Genomic DNA, 15,964 nt, shown 5'->3' on the forward strand with positions numbered 1-15,964 from the left:
AGATGATTCCACAGGAGAGGAGCCTGATAGCTGAAGGCTCTGGCTCCTGATCTACTTTTGGAGACTTTAGGGACCACGAATAACCCTGCGTTCTCAGAGCGCAGTGTTCTGGTGGGATAATAAGGCACTATGAGCTCTGTAAGATATAACGGAGCTACACATCCTGTGATCAATCTCATCCAGAAAAAAGTTTACCATCACCAGTAATCTGGTCTGTACTACATTAACACGTAAACAATAAAAAAGACACATACTTTTTTTTTTTTTTTTTTTTTGCAAAGTCAGGAGCTGATAGTTGACTTTGAGAAGAAGCTTGGGACCTTAATGTCAACAGGTGCTCAATGTAGAGGGGTGGATAGCGTCAAGTACCATGGTGTCCATGTCACTGGCAGCCTGACCTGGGTGTTGGATACTGTTCCACCTCAGACGTTTCAAGAAACTCCAGATATATTCAGATATCCCCTCCGATACCCAGGAATATCTAGTCTCACACCATCAACAGCATCCTGATGGGGACCCTGGGTACGGAAACAGGCCCCCTAATCATACACATATATTTATTATTGCACTCTTTATATAATGCACAAACTAGAGGAACTTAATTAACATTACATTTCACTGGAAGTGTACCTTATTTAATAACACGTGACAAATACAAATTGACAGAAGAGCTCAGAAGATTATTCCAATCAATACTGTGGAGAATTTTATTTGGAAATATTGTGACTTTGGGTCTGTGGCAACTCCTAATCTCTCTCCCTCATATCTTTTTTTTAATGAAGAAACCCCTCAATTTAAAATATTTATTATGTTTTCAATATTCAACATGAAACACAGCAGCTGATGCTACAGAGAATACATTTCCTACATCGGCGCTTCAGCACAGAGAAGATGCTCCTTCAGGTGGTCTTGTGATGTTCCTCTTCTTCCCAGATGTCATCCATTGACACTATATATCCAAAAATGGCAAATCTAAGCACCTCTCTTAACGTGTAACATAACTAAAAGCTTAAGTAAAAATCACACAACAATAAACTAATGTATGGCTAGATGTAAAGTTAGCATTGACACTGGTAAAACTGCATAATGTTAATGAATTAAAAAGATACAGAGATTTGGACTGACCTGAATACTCTCCCATTGCTCCCACAGTCCATGTCAACACCAGTCCACCTTCTACCGTCTATATCATGAAACAGAGAATAAATTCATCAAAATTTGAGTTGCACACACATTCAAATCAAACTTTTATATTGAAATACAAAGTTTACACTGATAAATTATTTTTCATCTCCTTTTTTTGTCCTTAGTTCTTCAAATGAATCCCGCTGAGTCCAGTTTTTCATCCTGTTTTTGCATCATTAATAAAAAGCAAGTCACATCTCTTTAACTGTTTGGAAAGAAGTTCATGGTCTTCTCAAAAGCTCGCTCACACTCGCTTGATGATTTCATCATCTTCACTTCTGACCCATGATTTTTTTTTAAAAAAAGTATACGTTCAACATTTTATAGTAAGATTGTGAGGGCTGTCATTTTTTAAACATACAAACTGTGTTTTTTTTATTGTATGACTTTTTTGACATACAAAACTATGACTCTTTTTTTGTTTGGTTGTTGTTTTTTTGACACGGACCTTTGCATGTTTTTGTTGCCCTGGATTAAATCCAACTCCTTACAGCCTGTAGGGTGACAAAACAGAATTTTAAAAAAAAGATATTAATGACCTACAGAAACACTGCATGCAATAGTCCACCTTCCACCTTCTTTCCCTCTATTTGCATTCTCACTCTCAAACACACACACACACACACACACACACACACACAGAGCAGTCTTGACAGTTTAACACATAAGGTTGGCAGTTTGCGGGTTGGGTCAGGTTGTTGGTTAAAATATTTGTGTGTAGGGCTCTTATAACAAGTCATGTGAGTGCAGGTATTTGTAATAGCTAATTGCTGGTAGCTACCTCAGTAAACTATAGGCTTTTGAAGTGAGACCTAGTCCACATGGACATATGAAAACAGGGTTTTCCTTCCTTTGTTCTCAAAAAAAATCCTGCCCACACAAGCACTGTTATAAAAAATCCCTGTCTTAATAAAAATGAAAAACACAACTGAAGAGCTGCCATAGGCATGCCGAATCAATAGACGTCAATATAACCCTTAACCCTATAGCCACGCAAGAAAGACAAAGATAATGATGTTGGTCAATCAGAAGCTTGAAAAATAGCCATTATCAGAAGGTGACCTGTAGCAGTGACCTTTGTACTGCATTCTGATGTCTCTGTTCCTCTATATAGTGGAAGAGGAAGGGCTCATATATACTCAATGTTGACTGAGACAGAGATGGATGGAGCCTTCTGTCCGTACACTACATTCATTTTGTCTGTTTTTGTGCACGTTTCTTGAAAGTTTACGGATAAGGATGAACTAGAGCAGTACCACCGGAGATCGTGGAGGTAGTTTAGCATAGTTCAAGCAAGATATGGCCATAGGAGATGAGGAAGAAACTTAAAAAATGGGCCCACATAACGAATCCATATTATATTTAAAAGAATTTTCCATCCGCCTGTATGAACCATTGCCATCGCCTACAATGACGCCTCTGTTTAAAGGTATAGCATTGCAACCTCCTGAACTGTGGCCTCATTTTATGTTGTGTTTCGACTCTGCCCTCGAGTGCCATTTATTAGCTGTGCCTGTGCAAACATACAGGATGCATGGAAGTATGAGGGCAGTGATGTTTACAACATTTGAAACGGACATATCTGTCCAAGACAAATTTTCCTGTGGGGGCAATAAAGTATATCGTATTGTATCTATTTTAATATGTAAAGGGAGTATAAATGAGCCTTTACTGTACATTTATGTAAACATGTTAAAAGTCCTGTTAGCAAGGACAGAGCCAGCATTATTTCTGACACCTTACAAAAGAGACAGCAGCGCACACTGACATGCAGCAGGACATGAACAAAAGTTAAAGCGCTGAAAGACCGAAAAGAGTGGGTGAAATGGGTGGTGGATGGGTCCAACAAACACCAACTTTTTTCCTGGGAGAGTGGTGTTTGTGTTTAGATTATAAAGCCAAACCCTGTTCATTTTTCGGTAAACCCAACCACGTGCTTTTGTTGTTGAAGGCTTTGAAAGAGACATTGTATGTAAATGTTAAATTTCCTGTGAAAACTATGTGTATCTTGAAGGAAGACAATGCATGTAACAGGCAGAACTTGACATGGTGTCCCAGAATGTCAAAAACCAATGAACCCAGGGTACCTTGCACGTCGTATGTTGACGTGGAAAGTCCATGACCAAACGTCAATATGTGGTGAGGTCAGAGTGAGAATGTGTTGTAAAAAAAAAGCTACATTACGAGTGGGGGGGAAAAACTTATGCTTTAGTGTTTATGTAGTGTGTGGGAGGGGTAACGATCAGGATGGCTCCAGTGTGTCAGATGGCAATGATAGTGAAAAACAGTTGGTCTTTAAGTCTACAAGTCAGTACTATTGTAACACTTTACCTTTTCTCAAGTAAGCGTTAACTATACAAGGGGGGCTCTTTTCAGGAAAATAGAAAACTTTTGGGAAAAGTAAAAAAATATTTATCCCCCCTCAAAAAACAACAACAAATATTAAGGAATAAAGATATATGAAACTCTCAACAGAGTGTATAAATTCAAATAACACACGTTTAATTAATTCCTCCCTCCAGCACCTATACGCACGTCATGTGTAAGTTTAAATGAAAAAAAAAAGGTCACATCACAAAACCAATCTCAGTCTTTGCAATCCCCAAAATAAACTCACAGTCCCAACGAACGAAAAATACAATACTGTCCATTTTCAATAACTTTTAAGTGTTTTTTGATTATTTTTGAGTCCGTGACGCACGCAAACGAAACAGTCACTCATCCAGGCGTGTCAAACAAAAATAGCGCAGATCCACACAACAAAAACCAGTGAAAAAAACAAAAATAGGCAATCGATCGCTGTACCTCTGGTATACCAGGAAAAATATATAAAAGAAACGATCTCACCCAGGGACCGCGCAGTCAATCAGGGAAAGTAATCCATCGGTTAGGTCCTGGGCACACGCTCCGTCCTCTGAGGTCGAGATGTCCAGCTGGGATACCGTGAAAGGACGGGTTTTTAAGGTAACCACTGATGGGTTTCTTTCTAATGGTCTTTTTAATTTACTTAATGTCCACAGCTCGTTACTTTTACTTACATTCAGGTCCTAACGTTTAGGTCCGCCAGCTCTATTGTTCCTTTTCCCGGTCCCTTCTTCTCCGCCTCTTCCTCCCTAAATAATCTCGTCCATTTTTGTAAATTACCATTTTACACATACAGAAATTTACACCCACGACAGCGGATACCCCATCTTACCCTTATACATGTACAGGGAATTATTTATTTATTTTTTACATAATTGAAGAAACCTGTTGTTTCCCAGAGATCTCCATATCTTAAATTGCATTTAATTAATGATTAGGTGAATCTGTCACACTATAAAGTTCAAAATCTTCTCTCATTTCTAGTACTATTAGTATTATATATTTGGAAACAAAGGGGCATGATGTGTTTAAATATAGCAAAATGCAGTGACTTCTCCAAAGTGTTCCAGCCCTCCAGGTCCATTTTGACCATACTTTGGTTAATTAAGAGTGCTGAGGGTAAATTAATTGAAAATGGCAACTCAGTATGCAGAACATGCAGGAAGAGAGCTGCTAGAAAAGTGAAAAACTCTTCAAATTTAATGAGTCATCTGTGCGACCACATTCTGCTGCTTTACAGTGAATGCAACATAGTTAACTTTTAGTTCAGAGCATGCGAGGAATGTGGAATAAGGAAAAGGTCAAACTGACAATATTGGCTGTCCATAACTGACTGGATTCATTACATTCCTCCAGGATACATAGCTGCTGATCAGTTGTGTGCAATAATTTACCATCAAGTCACCCTGCCCCGAGAAGGTGGAGCTGTTACACTGTGTAATACCTTGCAGACGTTTCCAACAAAAGGACATTTCTGTTGAGCAAAACATGCATTGCAAATGTGCCGCTCGGTAACTTAACGTCACAAATCCCTCCTCACCTGGCACCATTTTCTGAACCATAACCGTGTTACACTTTCATTTATTTTCCCTAATTCGTTCAGTCTGTCCTCTCTTTCAACCCCTAGTTTTAAGCAATCCACAGACTACTACACCATGTTCACGGTCCAAAGCTTCACAGCTGCTATGAGGGGGGTTAAGAGAGAGAAAGACAGTTAAAAAAAAAAAAACACAACTGCCTCCTAAAACATGAAAAAAAGCAAACTCCCTGTCTCAGGATAAAGAGCAAGCAAGCTGCATCCTATTGGAGTGGCCAGGAAGCTGGGATAAGTGTAGCCTTGGGCATGCTTGCTTTGGTTCTGCAGTATTCAACTCAAAGATAGAGAGAATAGCTGCACACTTCCACACAACCATGTAAACAGATACACACATAAATTGGAACACCTGCAGTAGATTTTATGTGAGAGCAATCACATAAAGGGGCGTGAAATGTTGAGGGAGAGAGACAAGCGATGTGAGTGAGTGAAGCAGAGAGAGGGACAGAAGAGGAAAATAAAACAGAAATACAGAGAGGGATGAAGCAACGTGTCAGAGGAAGAAATCGTGAGTGAAAGACAGACGCTTGCAGTTTCTTTAAAGCTCTGCTCGTTATGCTGACAGCTGCTTGTATTTGATACCACTTTGTTGTTCATTGTGCAGCATGAAGGGTGACATAACAATATCACTGCATGCTGCAATTCACATTAGTCATTAAGTGATGGTGCTAAACTCTGTCTGTTCGCAGTTATGCTGTGTGAATTCAGAGACACCGTATAGACTGAATCACTGTGACATTGTGCAAACAACAACACTTCTAGGTATAAAACTGGCAGCTTATTTAAATTGCAGGGATATGTGAAAACATCTTTATTGCCATTGACATACATTGTTGTTGTTTGTTGTTTTTAGGTTAATTTAAACTAGTCCATACCCATTGGTAGCTTTGTCACCTGCTACCTATGCCAATCCTCAATGCCTGTGAAGTTTCACATAAATTGACCATGTCAGTCAGTATGAGAATGACTGACTGACAGAATGACACACTGACAGTTTCCGTGATTATGTACAGCATACCATACCATGACTTAGTCATACCAAAATTTAGAAAAAAAACCCCAAACATTCGGCAACAGGGGGAGCCACAGCGATCCGTCACATTTTAGCCATTTTTAAGCATTTTTCTGTTGTTATAGCGCTACACAGTTGCCAATTGAGTTAAATTTCTCCAGTCACCTTGAGGTGTCCTGTTCTACATATTTACCAAGTTTAGTAAAAATCGATATGGCGGTTAGGCCTAGATAGGAAATTAGCTCTCTAGCGCCCCCATTTTGTTTGATGGGGTCCCCTCAGATTATGTGTGGTCATATGGTTCAAAGTTCATCAAAGGTGTGTGGTGATCAGTGAAGCCCTTGAGATGTTATGCACCTTTATGTGATGAGCCACGCCCTCCACAACATTCATTGCCTTATAGAAGCTCAGTTTTAGTACGTTTTCCAACTTTTACCAAGAGGGAACTTTAGATATTGGTCCCTAGATTATGTTCACCGAGTTTCATGCAGATCAGTCAAACTTCCTAGGAAGAGATCAATTTGAAGTGTTTTTCAATATCCAAAATGGCGAAAAATCTATATAACCGGAGGCAAATTTGTTCCTCATGAGGAGAGGCATCTCTGTGCAAAGTTTCATGTCTCTACGACATACGGGGCATGAGATATGCCCATTCAAAGTTTGCAATTTCAGTCGGTTGCTATAGCGCCCCCCTTTGGCCAATTGATATAATAGTGCTTCATTCGCATCCTCCCATGACCCTCTACCACTGTGCCAAATTTCACATGGATTGACCAAGTCAGTGAGGAGAAAAATGTGCAACACACACAGACACACCCACACACAGAGTTTTTGTCATTATATAATAAGATTATTACTTAAGCAGTACTCTTGAGTGTGGGTGGGGTTGTTGTCACTCAGTGCTCCGTCCAGCACTAACTGTATTTCCTCATCACCGGTGACACAAATGGAAGTCTGAAAGTCGGAACAGGGTTACGTGCAGACAGTTCGAGAACAAAGTAAAACAGGCTGCAGTGAGAGTCTTTCTCCATGGGATATTTAAAAACAGCAGGGTTGTCCATTTAGTCCTTCTAAGGCAAGTTTGGGGGGTTAGTGTTGCCAGAGCCCACAGGAACAACACTCCACAACACTTTTTTTTTCTCCAAGTGAGGATTAGAACATATTTTGTTTACATAATCTGACTGAAATTAATATCTATAAATGCTTGAAGATCCTCTCATTACTAAAAGTGTATGTCGTATAAAAACTAAAGTGATGGTCAAAGTTGTCACAGTGAAATTTAAGGTGTGTTGACTGATTCGCGTCACCAACTCGTGCACTGCGTAACATTACAACTTAACGTTCCACCTTAAAAGTCGTCAGCAGTCAGCCCAGTGAATTAAGTTATTTTGTTGTCAACCAGCAAACACTGCTGAGAGAGTGTGTGTCTGACTGCCTACAAATGTCAGTAGTAAAAATCCTGCCTGCTGCAGCTTTGAAGACCCAAAGTTTTTCTGTATTCCAGTCTGAGCCATTTTCCCAACTCAGCATCCCTAATGTCTGCATCAATTTCTATTTAACACAGCCGACTCTATTTGACTACAGGGAGGGCACAGGTATGCAGAATGAATATTACACCTATCCTTTAGACTGAGCCTTCGGTTTCAAATTAATGTCACGCTGTCAGCCCCAGTTTCAGCCTGTACTTGCTTGTGTTAAATTGGAGAGATACTGTTCCCTGAGTGACCTGTGTATTAGCATTCAGAAGACACACACATACAGAACTATGCAGCTTAAGTAGTCATGCATGCAAATACATGTACATTACTTAATACTGACACACACATTGTCAGTATAGCACAGATTCCAGTCCCTGCAGTGGAATCTGTACATTCCTTTACACATACACATTCTCACTCACTCTTTCAGCATTTGGAGGATGAGTGAAGAGAGTTGTGTACCAAGAGGGCGGTTTGACTTCTGCTGGGTGGTAACAGGGAACAAGTTGTCTTGGTGGCCAGCCAAAATCATTTAATTTGAAGCACAGGTAGGAGCAGCCAGCTACTGAATGCAGACGTGTTTGGACTGAGCTTATCTGAAATTAATCAAAATGTTGACTTGTTTCACAGACATCTGGCAGCGCTAAGTGAAAAATAAATAACAAGATTGACAAAATCCAATCACTTGAAAAAAAGAAGGTATCAGTTATTGTAATAACAGTTATTTTCCCAGGGACAACAATATTATTTTAAATTATCCAAAGCTGAGGGATTTCATGGGCCACAACACAATATATTTCTTACAAAGTTTTTAATATAAAGTTTTCAAGGCTAAGACCACATTTCAGGGATGTTCAGTTAGATTTCTTTCATTAATTTAGTCTGGGGGTTTTATTTTAGGAGCACATTCATGCAAGTGTTTGATTTGAGGTAAGGGTGGAGAAAAAAAAACATTGAAAAAAAAAAAGCTGATGGGAAAAATATTTCTCTTGTGTCTTACATGGGTGGCAGTGGTGTAACATAGATTTGGAAGGACATATTGATTCGATGACCACAGTCCATTATCATTGATACAAAGTGAAAACATCAATACATAACTTCATTTTTAAGATACAGCTTAATTTTAAAATCCCCCTGACACTTGTGTATCACTATTTCCATCCAAGCACACCTAGTTCCCAAGAACTGAACAGTGCTAGTGGCCTTGTGCCACACAGACAATGGCAAGGAGCAAAGAAAAAGACCATGAAAATATCAACCTCTCAAACTCAACTCAAAGACCCAATGTCCTCAACAGAGACGATAAAGTCTCAATGTCCTAAAATGAGACGGCATTAAAGTCCCAATGTCCTCAAATGAGATAATAACAAAGTCCCAATGTCCTAAAACGAGAAGATAGTTAAGTCCCATTGTCTTCAAACAAGGCGATAATAAAGTCCCACTGTCTTCAAACGAGGCAATAATAAAGTCCCAATGTCCTCAAACGAGGCAATAATAAAGTCCCAATGTCCTCAAACGAGACGATGATAAAGTCCCAGTGTCTTCAAACAAGACGACAATAAAGTCCCAATGTCTTCAAACGTAACGATAATAAAGTCCCAATGTCCTCAAACGAGGCAATAATAAAGTCCCAATGTCTTCAAATAAGACGACAATAAAGTCCAAATGTCTTCAAACAAGACGATAATAAAGTCCCAATGTCTTCAAATAAGACGGCAATAAAGTCCCAATGTCTTCAAACAAGACGATAGTAAAGTCCCAATGTCTTCAAACAAGACGATAATAAAGTCCCAATGTCCTCAAACGAGGCAATAATAAAGTCCCAATGTCTTCAAATAAGACGACAATAAAGTCCAAATGTCTTCAAACAAGACGATAATAAAGTCCCAATGTCTTCAAACGAGACAATAATAAAGTCCAAATGTCTTCAAACAAGATGATAATAAAGTCCCAATGTCTTCAAACGAAATGATAATAAAGTCCCAATGTCCTCAAACGAGGCAATAATAAAGTTCCAATGTCTTCAAACGAAATGATAATAAAGTCCCAATGTCCTAAAACGAGAAGACAGTTAAGTCCCATTGTCTTCAAACAAGGCGATAATAAAGTCCCACTGTCCTCAAACGAGATGATAATAAAGTCCCAATGTCTTCAAATAAGACAACAATAAAGTCCAAATGTCTTCAAACAAGACGATAATAAAGTCCCAATGTCTTCAAACGAGACAATAATAAAGTCCCAATGTCCTCAAACGAGGCAATAATAAAGTCCCAATGTCTTTAAATAAGACGACAATAAAGTCCAAATGTCTTCAAACAAGACGATAATAAAGTCCCAATGTCTTCAAATAAGACGGCAATAAAGTCCCAATGTCTTCAAACAAGACGATAATAAAGTCCCAATGTCCTCAAACGAGGCAATAATAAAGTCCCAATGTCCTCAAACGAGGCAATAATAAAGTTCCAATGTCTTCAAACGAAACGATAATAAAGTCCCAATGTCTTCAAACGTAACGATAATACAGTCTAGGGCTGTCAATGAATATTCTAAATTCAAATTTAAATTTGAATTTGGAAAAAAAAAAAAAAAATGGACCTTCGAATGTGAAAATTGATATTCGACTGTGGAGAGAAAAACAACACCACCGCAGCTGTGCTCTGCGAGTGGGCGTTGGCCTGGGCCGCTGCACTGAACACACTGGTCGTTTATAACGTAATGTTATAGATAATTGTTTTATGTGTTTTAGTGTGTAGGTATGTAAATGTTTTCAAAAACGTTTATGTTGAAATAAAAATACCTTACCATACAAGTAGTTATGTTTCCTTGTATTAGTTTCCCCTCTTGTGGACATAATGCGGAAAAAAAAAAAATCGAATGGTTCGAACCTATGAGTTATTTTTAGAAGGAATATTCAAACATCATTTTTGAGCAATTTTGACAGCCCTAATAAAGTCCCAATGTCCTCAAACGAGACGACAAATAAGTCCCAATGTCCTCAAATGAGACGATGATAAAGTCTCAATGTAAAAAAGACGAGATGATAATAAAGTCCCAATGTCCTCCAACGAGGCAGTAATAAAGTCCCAATGTCCTTCAATGAGGCAATAATAAAATCCCAATGTCTTCAAACGAGACAACAAATAAGTCCCAATGTCCTCAAATGAGACAATGATAAAGTCTCAATGTCAAAAAGATGAGATGATAATAAAGTCCCAGTATCCTCAAATGAGTACTTTCTAATTAACAGTGTCTTAGCTTGTTACAGTTGCTAAAATTGGTCAAATTTGTTGCCATATCAAACTACGAATATTATATATATTATATATATAATAAATAAACAAGTTTCAACCATAAAATGCGATCAGGTTTTGTACCTTGTCCACTTTTGTGTCGGGATCAGCTGCAGATTGACTTAGCAGAGATGGCTGCCATCTTGTTTTAGGATAAAGAACTGTATTGTGCTCTTACTACAACTAGATGGCACAACAATGTGTCCATGAATTAGGACAACAGGTCTAAGTCAAGTTGAATGAAGTATAGGGTCAAGTAAACCCAAAATGTGATGTCCACATATCCTCATATGTCAGGGTCTCAGGAGGTTAAAAGTAGGCGTGTTTCTCCTTAACACTAGAAATGTGGCCTTTTCTTTTGGTCATGCATTTTGTCACCAGCCTCAAAACTGTCGGCAAGTTGGTTTGTGTAAAATATAGCCATGACAGACACAAAGCCGACCACAGACTAACAAGAGGATGTGTGATACAAAAAAACCCATTTGAGTAGCATATTCCAAATGCGCTGTATGCAAGTCCACAGAATGCTATTAAAACCCAAATAATACTGACATATCCCACATCTTCATCTGAAAATGCTAAATTTGGAAAAAGGCCTAATTCTGAAAATCCAAACAGAATATGCCGTTTATATGGCCGCGCCAAATTCCGATTGTCATATTCTGAATAGTGGTTGAATATTAGCAGGTTTCTACATCACAAATGCATCCTGTTTTGTATTAAGAAACAGAATCCGTAGTATTATTGCAGCATCCCTACTTAACATTTGCTGCAGGTCCAGCAGTGAGGATTAGGGGAACTAAAGGGTAAATATATACAGTGAACTGAGGGCAACATTTATAAAATGACAGATCAGCCCCCCCCCACCACCACCACCACAAGTTGTACTTGTTTTGTTGTGTTTTTAAGTCCTGACTCCAAAAACAAGTCTCTGTAGAAAGACAGCACAAGTGCAGCCAGTTTTACAAGAATACATTTTGTGTTAATTCATCCTGCACAACTGAAACCTTGCATTAGAAAATGCTGTAAAAAATTATAGAGTGGAAAACCTCCTGAAACGGTTCTCTTTGTTCTGAGACTATTCTTTGATGTCATTTGTCCATAATTATTGCTGTTATTTTATTAGCAGGCCGTATACCGCTTCAAAGTGTGCAAAAGCTCAATCACACAATGCCTTGGTAATCCTGGCCATTAGAAATGACATTTTAAAGCAGAGCAAAAGGATCACTCTTTCATATGGACTAATTGAAATTGCTTTGCTGAACTGCAGTACACTTTTTTAAATCTATTTTCCCCTCACCTCACACTGTCCTCCTTCTCTTTGTTTTTGCTGATGCTATTTTTCTTGCTTTTTCCTTCCTTTTTCCCATCTCGCCCCCCGTTTGTGCCTCTTGTACTTTCTCTGCTTTTACTGCAGGGAAAAGACCTTTTTTATTTAGGGAGAGTGGCTGAGGCCACATTCAAACACAACACGCACGGTTGGATGATGGGGCAGGTATCCCTTAAAAGCAGTGTTAAAAAGCACTCCAACAGACAAAACACTTAGACCACTTTCAGATCAGTCACGACATCAAACAAACTACTCCCTCGGCATGTTGTAGTACTTGGAACTTTGTCTGCATACGCAAACACTATATCATGTTCTGAGTCTCCAAACCTCCACCAGATGTACAGTATGTGGGTAGGATCATACTAAGTGTGGGTCAAAGTGGCAGCTTTTTGTATTGTGTTCTGTTGTTGCAAAGTGCCTCTTATCTTCTGAATTTACAGCATGCGTGTTCGTTGGCTGAGTGTGTTTCCCAGACTAGATCAGCAGTTGTCAAGCACTCTGTCTGCAGCCTGTTATCTACAGTAATAGCATCATTAATGAGTGGTAATCACCTCTAATTGATATCAGTGTTTGGGAATTTGTTTTCAAAATAATGACCACTTTCGACAGGAATGCAAATCAGATTTCCCAAAATGTCAAACTAAACTATATGGACAATAGTATTTGGCCACACCTGTTAATTATTAAACTCGGGTGTTTCAATCAGATCTGTTGCCACAAGTGTATAAACTCAAGCACCTAGCCATGCCGTCTTCATATGCAAACATTTGTGATACAAAATGGGTCGTTCTGTGGAGATCAGTGACTTCAAGCGTGGTACTATGATAGGATGCCACCTTTGCAATAAGATGGTTTGTGAAAATTCACCTCTGCTGGATATTCCACTGTCAACTGTAAGTGATATTATTAGAAAGTGGAAGTGTTTAGGAACTAGGGCTGGGGATCGATTCAGATTTTCCAGATCGATTCGATTTTCAAGGACTCAGTTCGATCCGATTCACGATTCAATTCAATTCAATTCAGTTTAATATTGATTCAGTCAAGTATAATTCAATTATGATACAAAATTTGCTTGGAGAACTAACAAAGTATATTTAACAAGGAACCCTCTGACCTGGTGCATTACTATTAAAAATACTGTTTACATTAAGACTCTGGAATGAGCTCCCCCTCCAGGTTAGACTGGCAGATACCTTCCCTGTTTTTAAATCTCGTTTAAAAACCCACCTGTTTTCGTCGGCCTTCTCTGTCCCTGTATGAGAGTTGGCAGCCTTTTGTTGTCTTATTCTGTTTTCTTTTCTTGTGTTTTATTTATTGACTTTTGTATATTATATTTGATGTACAGCACTTTGGTCAATGCTGTTGTTTTTAAATGTGCTATATAAATAAATTTGTATTGTACTGCATTGTATTGTATGTACTTTTTTTTTTTTAACATTACTGACATACAAAATAAATAGGCCTATTTTAAATTAAATCTAATCACAAGGCAGACAATTTAAATGAAGTGGCTACAAAAAATGTAAACAAAGGACATCCGCAAGTTTGCTGCCTGTAACCGTCTTATAAAGCTTTTGTGCAATACACTACAGTGGTTGTGATGCACACATTGACTGTATCAGAAGAGAAACAATATACGTAGGTGAACCCTGCAGCAAAGTGAGCCCTCTTCCTCAGATAGGATCTTTGCCTCCCAGTTTGTTCCTGGCGGCAGAGCAGAGTGAACCGTCTTTCTTCTCAGAGGCTGTCCAGTATGTGTGTGTGTGTGTGTGTGTGTGTCTGAGTGTCTGAGGAGTGTCAGTACGTTAACTTGTTAGCCGTAACGTTAGCCTTGCTGTTTGTCATGTTAACGTTATCGTCGGCAGCCCTGAATAGCTTGTAAAGCTTTAGCATAGTTAGTTAACACATTTGTTATCGGCCCATGCGTTTACTGCTTCAGAGAATTAATAAATCTTTGGTTTATTTGCACAACGTCACCTCTCTGCCATCTTTTATCACGCTTGCTAACGCTAAGTTAACTTTACCAGCAGATCTGTATGAGGTACAACTGAGGCTACAGTTAGCAGTGTGCTAATGCTTAGTGGTATTTCTTCATCTTTTTCCGTGAAACTAATGTGCATTTAATAAACATGTGTACATTATTAGCATTATATTTTTAGGGGAAAATGCGAGTGAAAATACTTGCACCGTAGACCCATGCCTTCAGTGGACACGCTCCCACCATTGTTTGCTGCTCTGTCTTCATTCAGTGTCTGGCCATCTCGCGAGATCTCTCGCTATGACCTCCAGTGCTAAATGCTGTTCTCGTGAGACTACCTGGGTTGATAGTACTGCAGGCTGCTGCAGTCTGCTACCGGCTGTACAACACGTCCAGGGAGGAAAATAGTTATAGTAAAAGATCGATTTTTTAATTAATGAATCGATTTTGTGCCATTTAAAGGAAAATCGATTCAAATTGATTAAATCGATTTTTTCAACCCAGCTCTATTAGGAACAACAGCAACTCAGCCACGAAGCGGAAGACAGTGTAAAATCCCAGAGCGGGGTCAACGACTGCTAAGCCACATGGTACGTAAAAGTTGCCAACGCTCTACTGATTCCACACCTGAAGAGTTCCAAGCTTTCGCTGGCATTAATGTAAGCACAAAAACTGTGCAGCGGGAGCTTCATGGAATGGGTTTCCATGGCCGAGCAGCTTCATGCAAGTCCAATGCCAAGTATAGGATGGAGTGGTGTTAACAGAGTACAGAGCCCTCACCTCAACCCTATTGAGCACCTTTGGGATAAACTGGAACAGAGTTTGTGAGCTAGGCCTTCTCATCCAACATCAGTGCCTGACCTCATAAATGCTCTACAGAATGAATGGGCACACATTCCCTCCATATTAAAGTATACGTATTTGAATACAATGTCATTACAGTCCCTGTTGGTGTAATGGTCAAGTGTCTGATATGTGTCCATATAGTGTCTCTCTTTACCATCATATCATAGCTGGACAGGCTACTTAATGCAACAGACTGACGACATTAGAGTCTGTGTCTGATAATGTTGTACAGTTAAGCGAAAGTTAATCTTAGAGCAATGACAAGTTTCCAATTTTCTCTGCGACCCAGAGAGGTGATGTGGGAGGGATTTATAAAGGAGGGTGAGATTGGCTGAGAGGAAGGACCCAACAGAGGGACAAATGCTGAATGCACATGAGAGGATGACTGAGTGCTGAATGACATGTGAAAATGAGGAAGAGAGGGTATGAAGAATATTGAGGGGGAAAAAATAGAGCTGCAGAGAGTAAGAAAGGCAAAAGGAAGGAGGTTTCCAAACTTTGATAAAAGACGTCCTCTTTTTTTGAAAATAATGCTGCGTGGGAGAGTGTGTGAGAGGAAGAGTCAGATAAAGTAGCATAGAGTAGAAAAGATAATAAAAACTGGAGAACGACGAAAAGATAATGAGAGAGGAAGCTGTGTCCATTGGTTTGGTAGATATAAGGATGGAGGGGAAAGAAGAAGGGAAATAACACCTCTCTCCACTTGTGAGCGTCCTTACACACAAAGGCTACTTGTACTTAACAATAAGCAGGTCATGGACACATCTTATATCAGGCCCTCCCCTTGAATGTCTGCATGTTGCCCTTAGAAGAGATAGAGGTCCTTTATTCATGTGTGCCACTCACACTCTGTGTATTTTGTTCTTAACGCCTTACCCGTCTTTTCT

At 39.2% G+C, this 15,964-nt stretch overlaps 1 long non-coding RNA gene across 1 annotated transcript in view; it reads right to left on the minus strand.

Annotated features, from left to right (window-relative positions):
* Window positions 1-772: 772 nt before the first annotated feature.
* LOC125882745 (uncharacterized) overlaps window positions 773-15,964 on the minus strand; it is a 95,965-nt gene continuing 80,773 nt past the window's right edge. Inside the window, exons 2-3 of the long non-coding RNA XR_007448407.1 lie at window positions 1,126-1,183; window positions 773-949 (exon numbers count right to left, since the gene is read on the minus strand). This is a non-coding gene — a long non-coding RNA (uncharacterized LOC125882745). The remainder of the gene's footprint in view (window positions 950-1,125; window positions 1,184-15,964) is intronic.

The sequence above is a fragment of the Epinephelus fuscoguttatus genome, linkage group LG22 (genome assembly GCF_011397635.1).
Source record: "Epinephelus fuscoguttatus linkage group LG22, E.fuscoguttatus.final_Chr_v1".
In the NCBI taxonomy this organism is placed as follows: domain Eukaryota; kingdom Metazoa; phylum Chordata; class Actinopteri; order Perciformes; family Serranidae; genus Epinephelus; species Epinephelus fuscoguttatus.